The 15,797-nt window shown below is 38.6% G+C and overlaps 1 long non-coding RNA gene across 1 annotated transcript in view; it reads left to right on the plus strand.

Annotated features, from left to right (window-relative positions):
• Positions 1-99: 99 nt before the first annotated feature.
• The window catches only part of LOC145511091 (uncharacterized), a 277,792-nt gene continuing 262,094 nt past the window's right edge, over positions 100-15,797 (plus strand). Inside the window, exon 1 of the long non-coding RNA XR_014057493.1 lies at positions 100-304. This is a non-coding gene — a long non-coding RNA (uncharacterized LOC145511091). The remainder of the gene's footprint in view (positions 305-15,797) is intronic.

The following is a 15,797-nucleotide window of genomic DNA, read 5'->3' on the forward strand; positions in this document are numbered from 1 at the left end:
GAGAATTCCAGAAGTAGTTCCTGCGCTTAAAGTGGCACAGCTGTCCTGAGTAGCGTGACGAGCTCTCGCGAGGTCTCGCTAGCGTCCCGCGGGTTAGTCACACAGCCGCCATCTTGGCTCCCTGCGCGAACGGGCGGGAGGCGTTGTTGTCCTTACGTTCACCTAATTTGTTGTACTTCGTAATGTCCCCAACATGCAAAAGTAATGATGCTGGCGATTCAGTCATGCCAAAAAGAAGCTGTAAAATGCTGCCTTCAAGTGAAACGGTTAAAGTTCTTGACTTAAAAAAAACTCATACACTGAGGTGAGTTAAGATCTACGGAAGAGCATATCGTCTACCAGTGAAATTATAAGGAAAAGGAAACTTGCTGGCTATGCTGTCACACTGCAAACTGCAGAAGTTATGGTCGTGATTGCGTGATAAGTGCTCAGTTAAGATGGAAAGGCATTGAATTTGCACAGTAAGCTATTTTGAGAGAGACTTCACTCACATAGCTTTTGTTAGGGTATGTTGTTACAATTGTTCTTTTTTATTATCAGTAGTAGTTATTATTGTTCATCTCTTTCTGTGTCTAATCTGTAAATTAAACTTTCTCGTAGGTGATCATGTATAGGAAAAAACAGGGTACGTATAGGGTCTGGTACTGTCCAAGGTTTCAGGCATTCACAGCGGGTCTTGAAATATAGTCTTGGATAAGTGGGATTACTGTAATTGCTGCAGTTAACTTTGCTGTAGTTAGCTACAGACAGTCCAATTAACCTCCTGTAAGGCATACATGTTACTTTTACTTAATAAGAAAGGAGATCCATTTTCGTTGTTTCTTTACTCTCCTTATGAGGAAGGAAATATTTGCATGTACCATACCTGCATGTTTATATCTCGCCATTAGACTTGTCTGGCTGTCATTTCAACGCCCTTTCCTGTTTCTAGTGTGTATTTCTGTTCTTTAGGGTTGTTTTTCTTTGCCTAAGACAGCTGAGAACCCAGAGGGGAAATTTTCAATTATTTCTGCTGAAGTTTTCCTGAGTTGCAAACCAACGCCCTTATTTGTCATCTAGCCCCTGTGCAAACTGACACGAACTGTTGAGAATTCAGCTTATCTTCATTTTTCCTATAGAAACATATTAGCCATCTTTTGATATTTTGTCCAAAAATCTATTACGACTGGTGCAGTTTACTTTTTCATACTTTGTGAAGTAAAAGCAAATTTGTCTTTTTTTATGCACAGCTGTAGAATTCTTCATTCTCTGATGAAGCTTCAAAATGATATTGTTGTGCTCAGTCGTGTCTGACTTTTTGCTACCCCATGGACTGCAGCCTGCTAGGCTCCTCTGTCCATGGAATTTTCCAGACAAGGATGCTGGAGCAGGTTGCCATTCCCTTCCCCAGAGGATCTTTCTGACCCAGGGATCAAGCCTGCATCTTCTGCAGCTCTAGCAGGCGGATTCTTTACCACTGCACCACCTGGGAAGCCCCCAAAATGATATTAATTCTTACGTTTGAGAGTTTGTGATATATGTGAAAAATGGGAAAACTGGCAAAAAAATTTAACAATCAAATTTGACTTGATTGCAAATGGAAAAGGCAAAATAGCCTGTTTAGCTTAAGTCTGCATTCACTATTCCTTTGAAGCTGCTAGTTTTAATAAAAACAGCTGAGGCAATGGGAAATTTGGCTGTGGAAGAGGGTTCTGCTGAGTGTGTGATTGGACCTTTTAGAAATTATAGAAATTCTCAAAACATTTTGTACCTAAAGGCTTTTCAAAGCAGTATTCCATTCATACAAATTTAGATACACAATCAGAGTTTATAAAAACCTTCTGTGCAGTTGATTGCGCCACAAAAATTTGTACTAACAAGCCTCTTTATGTGGGCTGGTTAATGAATAACTCCCCATTCACAGTCTGCATTCAGTGTACTTGGGAAATTTTGTTGCCCTTTCTCAATGTCTGCCTCATACTTGCCATGCTTCATACTCACTCTATCAGTGTTTTGTTTTGAAATCAGTTACTGTTATAGGGTTAGTACATTTATTTACTCTGGCCATTTCCTAGGTTAGGTTTATGCAAGTTATGTACTGAGAATCTACTGTGTGCACACAGTGTTGTGACTCTGAACCAAATCAGGTACGAGGTAGCTCTTAAGGATAACAGTTCATGTTCAGAATATGAGTTTTCTTTTAGTTAAATAGTTCATTCTCTTTGTTTTGTGTACATATAACCAAAGGTATCACAGACTTGGATTGTCATTGTAGTTTTATCATTGGTGCAACAACTTGATAATAGTTATGTGCTGTTATTGATGTGCTATTCTTGTGCTGTTCTTGAATAGCACTATTCAAGAATCTTTGAAATTATTTTTCTGAAAAGAGAGAATCTTTGCAAGTAAATAATTTCAGTTAATGTTTGAGGAAATAATGTGAATAAAAGGCCTTAGAATGTTCAAGTGAGCCTATGTGAGGGTTTCTGAATAATTGCTCTAGATTTGTTCAAACCCATATGACACTGATAGTGTCAGAAATGAAAGGAGCAAGGCAAACAATATGGAAACAGAAAAAAAATCTAAGTTGCTTCAGTTACACTTACCCCTTCCCCCCCTTTTTTTAAATTATCACCTGGTTTAGATTTAAAAATAACTTTTCAATTGCAGAGTTCCAAGTTTATTCCAATGTCCTCAGTGCTGTGGGCTATATGCGGATGCACAGTGTGTGTTAACAGTACTTTTGTAACCATCTTGGGATTTTTTTAAATGACTTGTTATTTCAGCAGTCACACACAAAAAAAGTGACTGCTGAAATATGCAAGAATTAGAGCAAGGTGATAGAATCTAGAACGCCTTATAAAAGCCTGACCTTACTGCTGTAATTTATTTAACTCCCACACAAGCTTTTCTTCTCCAGTTTGAGCTGTAGTTGGTTTTTGTTGATTAGGATAATTATGCTAGAATGACTTTAAAATCTCTTTGCATGCACTGTAGCTTGGCACTTCTTGTAATCGCTTAGAGAGGGGCCAGAGTGTCCTACCCAGAATTCCACGGTAGGGCAGTGGGAGGAAACCCCCAGGGAAAGAGCAAGGTGAACTTGGGGAAGCAGTCATCTTGGTTCTGCTTGCAGTTTAGCTGTCCAGTGCTGCTAAGGTCCGTCATTGCCTTGAAAGCTGCCTGCCTGTAAGAAGCCAGATCAATTTGAAACCAAACAGCAGAATATGCAATGGAAAGAACATGGGGGTTGAAATAAGATAAAACTTGGATTTGAATTCTGAGCTGAATGAATCCTGGTTCTGACACTTGCAGCTGTATGACCTTGACGTACTGTCTTCGAGACTCAGTTTTTAAAAATTTATTGTGGAGGATATGAACCAGGTTAACATGTAATCACTTAGCACAGTGCATGGTGCAGTAGTTACTCTTTTTTTTTCCCAGCTTACTTACAGACAGACATCTATTTGCCTTTGGAATGTAATTAAGGATGTTTGTGTCATTCATTTTTATTGACTTTTATTAATTTTCTTGTATTTTTTATAATTAAAAAAAATGCCATGACATGTCACAGACCATGAAAAACTAGGTTTAAAAACAGTTTGGGGCATTTTCTACTGTTATGAAGCAAAAATTATTCTCTCAAGGTATCTTTCATATATGTTGTTGTACAATAAAAGTGATATGGCTGATGTCAAATCTGAATTGGTTTCCTAGGAAGTATATCAAGAAGTCGTGCATTTGATCCTAGCTGATTGCTGAAATGACTTTCCTCTTTCTAATTTGTGTGCTTTATTTTAATAGTGAAGTCAATTTATAAAAACAATGCATGATCAAATCTTTTTATTAAGATGAAACAGTTTCTAGCTCACTGATTTAAATTTCTTTTAAGAAAAAACATAAAACCCCTGTCCTTCCATGACTAAACCACAAAGCATCTTTTATTAAAATTGCAAAATTAATGGAATTACATAATTTTTAGATAAACTTTAAAAAGGCATATCTAAATTGCTACCTCTAGTATAGACTTGTAGGTTAGTTATAATGGGTTAAACTTCTTAAGTATATTCTTAATGTTTTCTGGTATGTAGTGATAATTAAATGCATGTCCTGTTGGAATCACTGTAGTGTAGATAAACAGATTTAAGTTGAACATTTATCTAGAGGCTCAGTTTGAGGTAGAAATAAATGTAAGCTTGAGGTAGAAATAAATGTAAGCTATCTTGGTTTCAAACAACATTTTAAATAAGGTATAATAAAGCTTTGGTCCTCGGTCCTATTTTTGGTTATTAAATCTGCTTCATTTTTAGTATAATTCTAGGGTAAAACCTTTTAACCTTTTTTCTGTTAGTCCTAAATCATTAATTAGTGTTTTATAGGATCCTAAGAGATTGCAGTATTTCATAATTATATACCTATGAATTCACTTTTGGAAATATGAAAGCTGTTGAAAATTTAAAACTGGAGATCATGGTAACTAGCTTTCCTAAGTTACTTTTTATTGACCCTTTTGGGATCAAGGATCTGTTTTCTGTGTGATTTCCTAAACTACTTAATTAATAATTTGATGTCATGACAATTTTATGAGTTTGTACCCTAAAATTGCTTATACTGAGAGGAGCAGGTTTCTCTAGAGAATATTTACTTAATATTTTTTTCTTTTTCCCTTGATGATCTGAGGCAGGAACTTTCTAGACCAAAACAGAATCCTTTTAATAAATATAACCTCATTTACACACTTTAAAAAAATGTCTTGTTAGGTTTAGTTTATCACAAGGGAAAAAACTTTTCCTTTAACATACAAATGAGAGAGCCAAGTTAAATATAGCAGATAATCTTAATGCAGTAAATATGCTGAAGGCCCATAAGTATGATCATTTTCCACTTTGAGTTCCCTAATTGGGGGCAGTAAGTGTAGAAGTCTGTGGTCAGCTGAAATGAATGAGAAATAACAACAGTGACCTTTGCATCAGGGGAAAGACATCATTCTGCTTCTGGCTTTTCACAGCTTATGTGTTTGTGTTTTTAATGTATGACTGAACCTGAAAGTTCATCCCTAATCTTGATCCACAGGGAAATGGCAGAAATCCTAACCAGCCAAATGATACAAATTTAAATTTCCCGTGAAGGAAAGGTCAGTAGCATTCTGTTCTGCTGGGGACAATCTCAGCACAGCAATCTTTCTGATTAAAATTCCCGTTGAGAGCTAGTGATTTGTCTGATTGAAAAACTAAATAGGTCCTTAATCACCTAGATGAGATGACATCACAAACTGTTCGGCAGATGAAGAATAACCCCTCTCAAACATCAACTTCATTTTGAAATTGAAAAACAAAAACATTGAGGCTGCATTTAACAGCAACTATTTATAGTTCTGTGATGTAAGGCCTCCCAGTTTCCTATAATTCCCATTGTTCTCTAAAAATAAAGACCCATTTAACCAGGAGGACTGACAAGTGATCTTGTGATGGATTTGAGTTGCTGTTCAATGTGTCAGACTAGGCCGAGTACCACAGCAGCACTGCTGGACACCTAGGGCCTGTGCGGTGGCCGCTGACTTGCCCACTGTAGATACCTGTTTGCACACTGGTACTGTTGGAAAAATGACTCTCTTGGGGTTAGTCTCTGCTTTTCCAGTGGAAAATACAGCCCTTTTTAAAAGATCAGCACACACCTGTGTATCTAGTTGATAACAAGTGACCGACCTAATAAACTAGGTCAGCATAGAGAAGATTCAGTTCTCCCCACCCTTAGAGTTTCTGTTTTTTAAATGTAGGAGTTTTGTATCTGCATCACCTACCTCCAACTAGCACGTCTCAAGATAGCCATTACCCTGAATGTAAAATAACCTGAGATACACCATTTTACCTAGAGGTCAACAAAAGATGTTACATCCTTCTTGTCTCCACTATAGATTTTCTGAAAGTCCTTACTTATAGCTTGTTTCTTTTCTTTTCCATCCTTTTTTTTTTTATTGAAGTAGAGTTGATGTACAATATTGTGTTAGTTTCAGGTATATAACATAGTTACTTATTTTTTGGCAGAATATATTCCATGATAGGTATTGGATATAATTCCCTGTGCTATAGAGTAAATCTTTGTTGCTTATCTGTTTTATGTATCAGTATGAAAACCAGAAACAATCTGGCAGACACAGAAAACAAACTTACGGTTACCAAAGGGGAGAAGGGAGTAGGGGACGGACAGGTCAGAAATACGGGAGTAGCGGACACTCCAGTGTTCTTGCCTGGAGAATCCCAGGGACGGCGGAGCCTGGTTGGCTGCGGTCTATGGGGTCGCACAGAGTTGGACACGACTGAAGCGACTTAGCAGTAGCAGCAGCAGCAGACACTCACTACTTTATTTAAGTAAAGAATTTTTAAATTTCTATCTGCACTACGGTGTCTGTTGTCTTCCTTCCTTGCAAAACAGAAGAAAGTAATAAAAAAATAAGTTAAGACATATAGGCAGACTAGATGCATTTCCAGGCTCACTCTGAAATCACATAAGTCAGTTCACATGTTCCCTAGCTCTGAGGTAGGTGCTCCGGAGGAGAGCCAGAGACTGTGTCTCCTTTCAGAAAAACCCTGGGAGTCCTCCTTTGAGGCTTCTCATTCTGTCAGGGCTGAAGGGCTGAAGGAGAATTCAGGGACTTCTCACAATTGGAATACCCTGACATTTCATCTTTAATCTCTTTTTCATCGTGCAGTCTGTCAGATGCTCTGAGAAGGTACCCAGTTACAGTCTGAATTGCTATCCAGTCTCTTAAAAGTGCTCATGAAAACGGCTGTTTTCAGGAACAAGATAGCATATGTGTGTCCAGAGCTTTTAGCTTTTCATATGAAATTATAATAAATTGTGCATGAAGGTGAGACATGGAGGATGATGTAGCCTTATTAAATTGAATTTAGTGGATGGTTAATTCTGATGACTCTGAAGTATTTCTCATTCTAAAGTAGGCACACTGGTGCCAGCAAAGTCCTTGATGTAGTTTGGCATGGAACTGTGACATTTAGCTACTAGAAACTGGAGTGAAATATGTTGAGTAGAGCTGAAGTGATGAGGGCTAAGTACTTGAATGGTTTCATTGCTAATGAATTTGGTAGTTCTCCATGTGCCCAATTATGAATTATTATAAAAATTATAAATTTAGAATTTATAAAATTATAAATTAGGAACTTAGATGTCCTAAGTGGTAAATATACATATTCAAATAGATTTAGAAGGCTTACAGGTCTGATTCTTAGGTTTAGGATATATCTTTAAATATCCAAGTTGCACCTTTCAGTTATTAGAGCACAACCATATATTGTGTGTGAAAGTGAGGTTAAAATCAGAAAGAAAACTAAAATGTATGACAAAGGGAGAAACTATTAACTAATGCTCGCATGCAGGCGTGCATGCTCAGTCATGTCTGAGTCTTTGTGATCCCGTGTACTGTATGTAGCCTGCCAGGCTCCTCTGCCCATAGGATTTTCCAGACAAGAATACTGGAGTGGGTTGCCATTTCCTTTCCCAGGGGATCTTCCTGTCCCAGGGATCAAACCCACATCTCTTGTGTCTCCTTTATTGGCAGGCAGATTCTTTATCACTTCACCACCTGGTTTAAAAAACAAAATAATTTCAAATGCTTATTTTTGAAATGGACACATATTGTAGTAAGCAATGAACAAATGAAGACAAATTCATAGACTGAAAGCTTGATAAAAATTTCTCTATGGACAAATAAAATGATAATAAAAATGGAAAAAAATAAAGCCTTTTAAGTATGTTTGCCAGGCCCAATGGGAAATTTCACAGTACTAAGTACTGATAAGGCTGGTGAACCCTGAGAAGGTACATAAGGCTTTTTCTCACCATTCTTATAGAATTAGCTGCAGATGGTTGTATCTTAAATGATAATCACAGCCCCAGTTATAACCCAGGTTCCATAATATCCATTTTCAAGGCCTTGATATTGTGAAATTATTTTGATTTAGTGCTAGATTTTTTTTTTTATTAGTGAGTCTTCATATTTTAAAGAGAGATGAAAAAAAATCGAAAGTGCTTATTCTGCTTGGTGGTCATGAGTGCTTTGCACCATGATTTGCTTTGCTGACACTAGGGAGTGTTGTGTGTGGGTGACAGACCATGTTACAGAGTCTTTGCCTCAAACGCTACTCAGACTCCATAGGAGTCACACAAGGACAGCAAGAATCTGCAAGGGTGGATTATTTTCAAGGAGGCTCCAGATGGCGTTTTACTTATTTATTTAGAGTTGATTTAGAGATACATCCAGTTTTGATGCATCAGACATAGATATAAATAAGCAAAACATAATGAGCTGGACCTGTCTTTAGTGGTTTGTAAGTTATCCTATGTTCTATCATGCTTTATAATTTTCCACAATTTATTCTGGAAGAATCTAGAAAAATCACATCTCTCATACATAGCATAAAAAATAACCAGCATTATTAATCAAATATATGATTAGCCTGACCTTATCACACATATAGGGGAGCTAAATATTTAAATGTTTAATAGTGAGTTAAAAATACTTACCAAGGTCAATATTTTAAAAGCACTGACTCTTAGTCTCCCAAGGCAATAGAAATAGAAGCGAAAATAAATCCTAATCAAACTTACAAGCTTTTGCACAGCAAAGGAAACCATAAGTAAAACAAAAAGACAACCTACAGACTGGGAGAAAACATTTACAAATGATATGACAAACAAGGGATTAATTTCCAAAAATGAAGTGCATATAACTCAATAACAACACCACCACCAACAACAAAAAAACCCAATTAAAAAATGGGCAGAAGAGCTGAGTAGACATTTCTCCAATGACGACATATGGATAGCCAATAGACACATGAAAAGATGCTCATCATCACTAATTATTACAGAAATGCAAATCAAATCTACAGTGACACATCACCTCACACCAGTCAACGGCCATCATTAAAAAGTCTACAAATAACAGGCTGGAGAGGGTGTGAAGAAAAAGGAACCCTCCTACACCACTGGTATGAATGTACAATGGTGCAGTCACTATGGAAAATAGGATGGACGTTTCTTAGAAAACTAAAAATAGAGTTGCTATATGATCCAACAACCCTACTTCTGGGCATATATCTGGAGAAAACTCTAATTCAAAAGCATACATGCACCCTGATGTTCATAGCAACATTACTTATAATAGCCATGATACAGGAGATACCTAAATGTCCATCACCAGATGAATGGATCTAGAAGATGTGGTATATGTATACACCAAACGGACTACTACTCAGCCGTAAAAAAGAATGAATTAATGCCATTTATAGTAACATGGGTGGACCTAAGAGATTTCCATACCAAGAGAAGTAAGTCAGAAAGAAAAAAGTACCATATGACAATACTTTATATGGAATCTGAAAGTATGATACAAATGAACTTGTTTACAAAACAGACTCACAGGCATAGAAAACAGATTTATGGTTACCAAAGGGGGTAGGGGAGGGATAAACTAAGAGTTTTGGATTGGCAGATACAAACTATATAAAAACAACAAAATCCTACTATATAGCACAGGGGACTATATTCAGTATCCTATACTAAGCCATAATGGAAAAGAATATGAAAAGCTATGAAAGTAAGTTAGTCGTTCAGTCATGTCCAACTCTTTGTGACCCCATGGACTGTAGCCCACCAGGCTCCTCTGTCCATGGGATTTTCTAGGCAAGAATTCTGGAGTGGGTTGCCATTTCCTTCTCCAGGGAATCTTCCTGACCAGGGATTGTGCCTGGGTCTCCTGCATTGCAGGCAGATTCTTTACCATCTGAGCCACCAGGGAAGCTCATGAAAAGCTATATGTGTATGTATGTGTATATATATATGTATATGTATATATCTGAATCACTTGGCTATAAACCAGAAACTAATACAATGTTGTAAATCAACTATATTTCAATTAAAAAAATTAAAAAGCACTCATTCTTTATATCAGGGATGCCTTCCCTTGCAAACCTACGTAAAACTGCAAAACTACTTTCAACTGTCCCAGTACACTTTCTTTGCTTTGTTTTTTTCTTTCAGTTTTTTTGTATATTTAGCATATTAAATATCTAACATGTTTATTTTCTGTTTCTATCAGAATGTAAACTCCATGAGGGTAGGTATTTGTCTGCTTTGCTTGGTGCTGTATCTCCATTGCCTACAACAGTGCCTGGAACACCACATAAATATTTGTTGAACGAATAAATAAATTAATTTTAAAAGATACAGTATTCATTCCTTCATTCATCAGACATTTATTAAGACTCTGTGCGATTCTGCCTCATATAAACACCTGTCTTGGTTTGTGAGTATATCCACAAACTCATAAAAGTTAACAGTTTATTAAATGTGCAGTTCTAAGCACCCTCTTGTGATTTTCAGCATCTGTATTATTAGGTCCCTACCAATGTATGAGAATTAACACATAGTAAAAAGATCTCTACAGGTACGGTTTAAGTACTAAGAATATCTGTTTGAATATTCACTCTAGGTGAATTATGTGCTTTAGGATAATGGGAAAGGAGCAAAGGAAAGGAAGAATCTTTAAATTCTACAAATCATGGTGTACCTAGCGAAATTAGACCTTTCTTTCTGTCACTTGACAATTTTGAGAGGCTGTTAAAAAGTTGGGAGCACAGGCCTGAGCTTAAAAGTTGGATCCATCACTTACTAACTGCTCCACTTGGAGCAGGCTCTTTCGCCTTTTTGTATCTCATAGCGTGCATCTGAACAGTTGGGCTGTGGTAAGGGTGAAATGTGATAATACAGGTAGAGGGCTTAAAATAGTGTCTGGCACATAGTACGTGCTCATTGTTGGTGCTGGTGTGCGATCTACCTAGCTTGAAGCAGTTTCTATACTTGGCTTGTTTTTGCACCTTGTTTGTACTCGGAATAACGTCTTAATATTTTTTTCACGCTGGAAGCAAGTGGCAAACTGAGTAGACAAATATACCCAATGCACGAGCACTCTCTTTTGGATGCTTGACATTTGTTTGGTTTTTAAGTGCTGTGTCATTCACACCCTCCAGTATTTTTGCCTCATTTGGGGAAGGAAAAGCATGGGTTATTAAACATTCTGTGTCTTAGCCCAGTGTTGCTTTACTCTCAGGGGGAGCCAGGGATTGTGTATGCTGTGTTCCAGAAATGAAAACTCAAGGATAGAAGTTTGTGAATCCAAGAAAAGTTCAGGAGGACAGTTGTCAAGACCTTCGTCCTCTGGGGATGGTGCTACCGGGGGAGAGAAAGTAGGACAAGCAACCAGAGGCCCCGAGGGCTGCAGGCTCTGATGGAATCTCCATTCTACTATTGCTTTCTGGTAGTGCGGTCTTGAATCAGTCCCCTGACGTTTTAGAGAAGCAGAACAGTGTGATGAGTGAGTGCTGTGTAGACAGAGACCGCAGTTGGAATCTCACTGCCAATTAATTACCTGAGGATTTGGGGCCACATTGCTGGGTCCCTCTCGCCTTATGTTTTCTCATCTGTAGATTGGCCATGAGAGAATCTCACAGTGCTGGTAAGATAAGATGTAACTTAGATCCTTTGTACTGTACTTGGCACGTGAAAAACACACAGTACGCAGTCAGTTGTTGTTGCTGTAAACCCAGCACACACTGCACTTGGTACATGAAAAACGCACAGTAAATTGTTGCCACTCTAAAGATGGCTGATACCAGCCTCTGCCTTAAAAGATGTAGGCACTAAAAGAGATAGAGGAAGCACCTGTCACATAGTATATGTCTTTAAAATGTTCTTACCTGCTTCCTCTTAGGCTTTCCCGGAAACGGGTGTAATTCTCCTCCTCCCCTGGAGAGAAACCCCACCTCCCGCTCCCTTTTCTCCTCTCCAGCAGCTCCTCACTCAGTCTCCGCGAGTGATGCTCGCACAGCATGTCTGCCCACGTGTCTTGGTTCATGTTCACAAAACGCGAAACTCAAAGGAGGCTGGCACAGCGGGCCACTCAGTGAATGCTGATCTTTTTGAGCCTTTCCAGTGGAAACATACCCACCTACACCCCTCTCTTCTTCCCAAAGATGATCACATCTCCTCAAATGCTTAAGAGAACCCTGATGCTGAATAGTTTAGTCCAGAGGCCGAAAACGGAGGGCCCGAGAGCCAGTGTCGCTTAGAGATACTTTGCTTCACTGTCCAGGGTTGGCTTCTGTGGTGGTTTTAGAATTTTGAATCAGTCCATTGTATTTTTGAAAGTCAGACATTTCAAATCAAAATGTGCACACAGTTTCACACATGTTTCTGGCTGCACTGGCAAAGTGGGACAACCTGACAACTCCAAAGCACAGGTCCTCCTGGAGGTAACCGTCTAGGGTAGATCAGCCGCTGCCCTTTTCCTTATGCTTGGACCTGTCTCCCATCATGCGGTCTTGCTTCATCTCTCTGTACCTGTGAGGCTGCTGCTCACACAGGAGTCCTGTAGTCTCCGGGTACAGACATGGGACCTGAAGCCAGGCAAGCCTTACTCATTGAAAGAGGAATTACTAACTGAGTGAATATGAGAATTCTACTTTTTGGATTCTTGGACCCCTGTTCTTTTTTTAATCATCTTAGTTAAAATTCAAGGGAAATTGTTATTCAGCCGAAGACAGGTTTTTAATTTTTTTTTTTTTTTAATGACTTATTTCCAAATGCCTTGACCCATTGTCTCGCTTGGTTAGAATGTGACCAGGTCCGGATGAATTCACAGGTTCTGCGTGCTCTTCAGACCCATTCCCGCCGTTCTGTCTTGCAGCTAGCTCCCAGCCGTTCCCCCTGCACTCGTTCCCCAGTTTTAAGGCACAGTGGGTGTTAGGTAAGTTAACTTGATACCACTCACCCGGAGATGGCAAAGTCAGAAGCTCCTTCGGGGCCAGGCACTTAGCTGTGTGTAACCGGCTGGGGTGACCTGGAGACAGTCAGCCCTGAAGAAAGCACAGCCAGTCCTGATTGTCAGTTGCTGGGAGGGAATCCTGATGCTGCTGTATCTTTTTGATGCTTTTACTTTTAAGGAGAAACCCCCTTTATGTGAAATCTTCTGGCTTTAAAATAGGCCATTCATTCACACTTCTAAATAAAACTGTTTTTTTCCCCCCTCTAAGGAAAAGAAAGCCTCAACACTCTGTGACCCCTGCTGAGAAGTCCATGGGAGAAAAGGAACGGCTGACTAATGCACCTCCTGCTGCCGGAGGGGCGAATAGAAATGCACAGAAAGAGCACAGGCTTTGGATTTAGACAGACTTTGGTTTGGGTCTCAGTTCTTCTGTTCCTCCTATGTGGTATCACCCAAAGCACTTCATCTCCGGGTTTCAAACACCTGCATCTGAAACATGCCTTTAATCATACCTTAGGGTGCCGATGTGAGGACCAACGTGAGACCGTGGGTCAAAACAACACACACATGTCAGAACCATCCAGACATGTTGGCAAATTCAGATGTCCCACTTTATTTTTAGACATATTTCAATATTCATGGCAAAAGACTTACAGGTTGGTTTTTTTTTTCCTTCCTGATTGGATTTTTATGAACTGTGAGGGAATTCTAAACGCCTCTTTGAGTAGTGAGGGCTTTTAGATGGAGGAATGACACAGGGTTGCCCACCTGCTCTGTTGATGTCACTGCTGGTGTAAGGCTGGGTGGGGTAGGGAGTGTAATGAAGTAATTATGAACAGAGTTATGGGATTAAAGCCTCTACCTGTTGAGTCTGCTATCATCCAGTTAGAAATTCTTTGATTGTAGCAGTTCTTTGGCTAATGAAGGAAATCAGCAAAGCTACAGAAAAAAGAATGGAGTCAGAGGTCAAGACCAACTTACTCCACACTGAGATGGCTGTGGAGCTTATCCCCAAACATTTCCCTGTTTTTACTTCTTGCCTCTCTTTCTCTCTCTCTCTCGTGATGATACAGAAAGGCTTTTCTTCTCTTAGATTTACCCTTACCAAAGGAGGGGTGATGCTATATACATCTTTTTTCTTATTAAAGCAAATAAAGTTTTAAGTTCCCTAGGTATTTCTAAATTTAGGGGAAATGTTCCCATGGCAAAGATAAAATATATTTGATAAAAAATCTTTTTATATATTTTCCTATAATTTCTCCCATAGCTTAGAAGTGGTCTCAGAGTTTCATGATGTACCCGTTGCTAGGGAAACTTGCTTTTTAGTGAGCAGCAAATGCAGATGCATTTCCTCTCTTACTAATGAGTGTGTAAATGGTACCTCTACTGCTTTTCGCCTCCATATTTTGAAAACAACTTGCACTGTTTGCTTAGGACAGCAGACATCTGCTTTATAAAACTGAAGCAGACAGGCTCCCAGAATGTCTTATTTATATGCAGCTATTTCAAAAGCACATTTGCTGTTTTGCAGTTTCTTATTAGAAGACATTTTACACCTGTTAATACCAGAAATAATTACTTAGATGGAAAAAATGCCCTCTCTGAAAGGTTTAACTATGTTTAGTCACATTGTGCATTTCATTCCCACCAATCTAACGGTAGAGAGGGGGAACTTCTCCTGATCTGAGCTGGGAAGTGGGCTGGAAGTTGTGCTGCATAATAGCAAACCGAATATTGTTATGCAAAGTTGAGTGGGAGCAAGGCTATTTCAGAGGCAATAACGTTTCCTTCCAGTTCACTGATCCACTAATTTCTATTCACTTTAAACCGCTCTTGTATTTTTCAGAGAAAAAAAAAAGCTATTTTCTACCATTTGCACAGTTCTAATCTTTGGCTTTGAACAGAATCTGCCTGGCTAACAAGGAGGAACGGTCACTCTGCTGCTGTTATGGGCAGCTATAATGGTCCAAACACATGCAAATAGGAGTATAGATATTTCCATAAAAGGTGGGACCACATGCCCTCTTAATTTGCTCTCTGATTTTAGATGGAGGAGAAAGATAGATTTAAGGAATTAGAAAGGGAAAAGGCCAGAAAAGGAGGGCAGCAGCTTGAATAACGTAAAGGATTATCTGAGCAAAAGACAATATACTTGCATTTTGTTTTTTAGCAGCTCCCTTCCTGAAAGTGTCCTTAAAAAGTTTTTAAATTTGGTGGCTTTTTATAGTACCACTGAAATGAAAGAATATTATTCTGCTTATTAGTTTAAATGCATAAGAATTCCTCTTATGATATGCTTATGCAAGATTATATATGACTTTTTGTTAAATCATTATTTTTTTCTTGGAAGTTTTGTACCTCTTGGCAATCTTCCTTAAAGGGATTAAAACTATACTAACATTAGGCATATTATGTAAATAGCTTCAGATTTCCATTAATTCAACTTGAAGCTTTTTTGCAAGTAAATAATAATATTCTCTTCATATAGTTTATAACCGAATTTGCTTTCTGGTTGTGGCATGTGTAAGGGAGAATGGAAAGAAATTTATTTTTCTAATATATCTTTACAAGAATCATCAAGAGGATTCTAATGTACACAGAATGAGAGCCAAATTTTCTATGTTACTTTTTTTTTGGTTCCTTTTTAATGAAAATGCAAAACCCCAAGGATGTCTTATTTAGAGACCATCTGAAATGTGCCCTCCAAGATGTGATTTGAATTCACATCAGAGAAAGCTCTTAACAGGCCGGCTTTTGACAGCTAACATCTTCTTTGAAACCACTGTATAGCAATTATGGAAGCAGAGGATTTCTATGCCAGAATACTGGGTTGTACTTTGGGTCAGTGCCACATAGTAGGCAGAGCACCAACTGAGGGATCAGAGGATAGCTATGCCAACAATAGCTGCGTGACCTCAGGCAAAGCCCTTCACTCAACAGAGAGGCTGTTTCTTCCTCTGTTTGATGGAGATAGCAATGT

The sequence above is a fragment of the Giraffa tippelskirchi genome, chromosome 6, assembly GCF_054371585.1.
Source record: "Giraffa tippelskirchi isolate mGirTip1 chromosome 6, T2T-mGirTip1v1.2.pri, whole genome shotgun sequence".
NCBI classification, from domain to species: domain Eukaryota; kingdom Metazoa; phylum Chordata; class Mammalia; order Artiodactyla; family Giraffidae; genus Giraffa; species Giraffa tippelskirchi.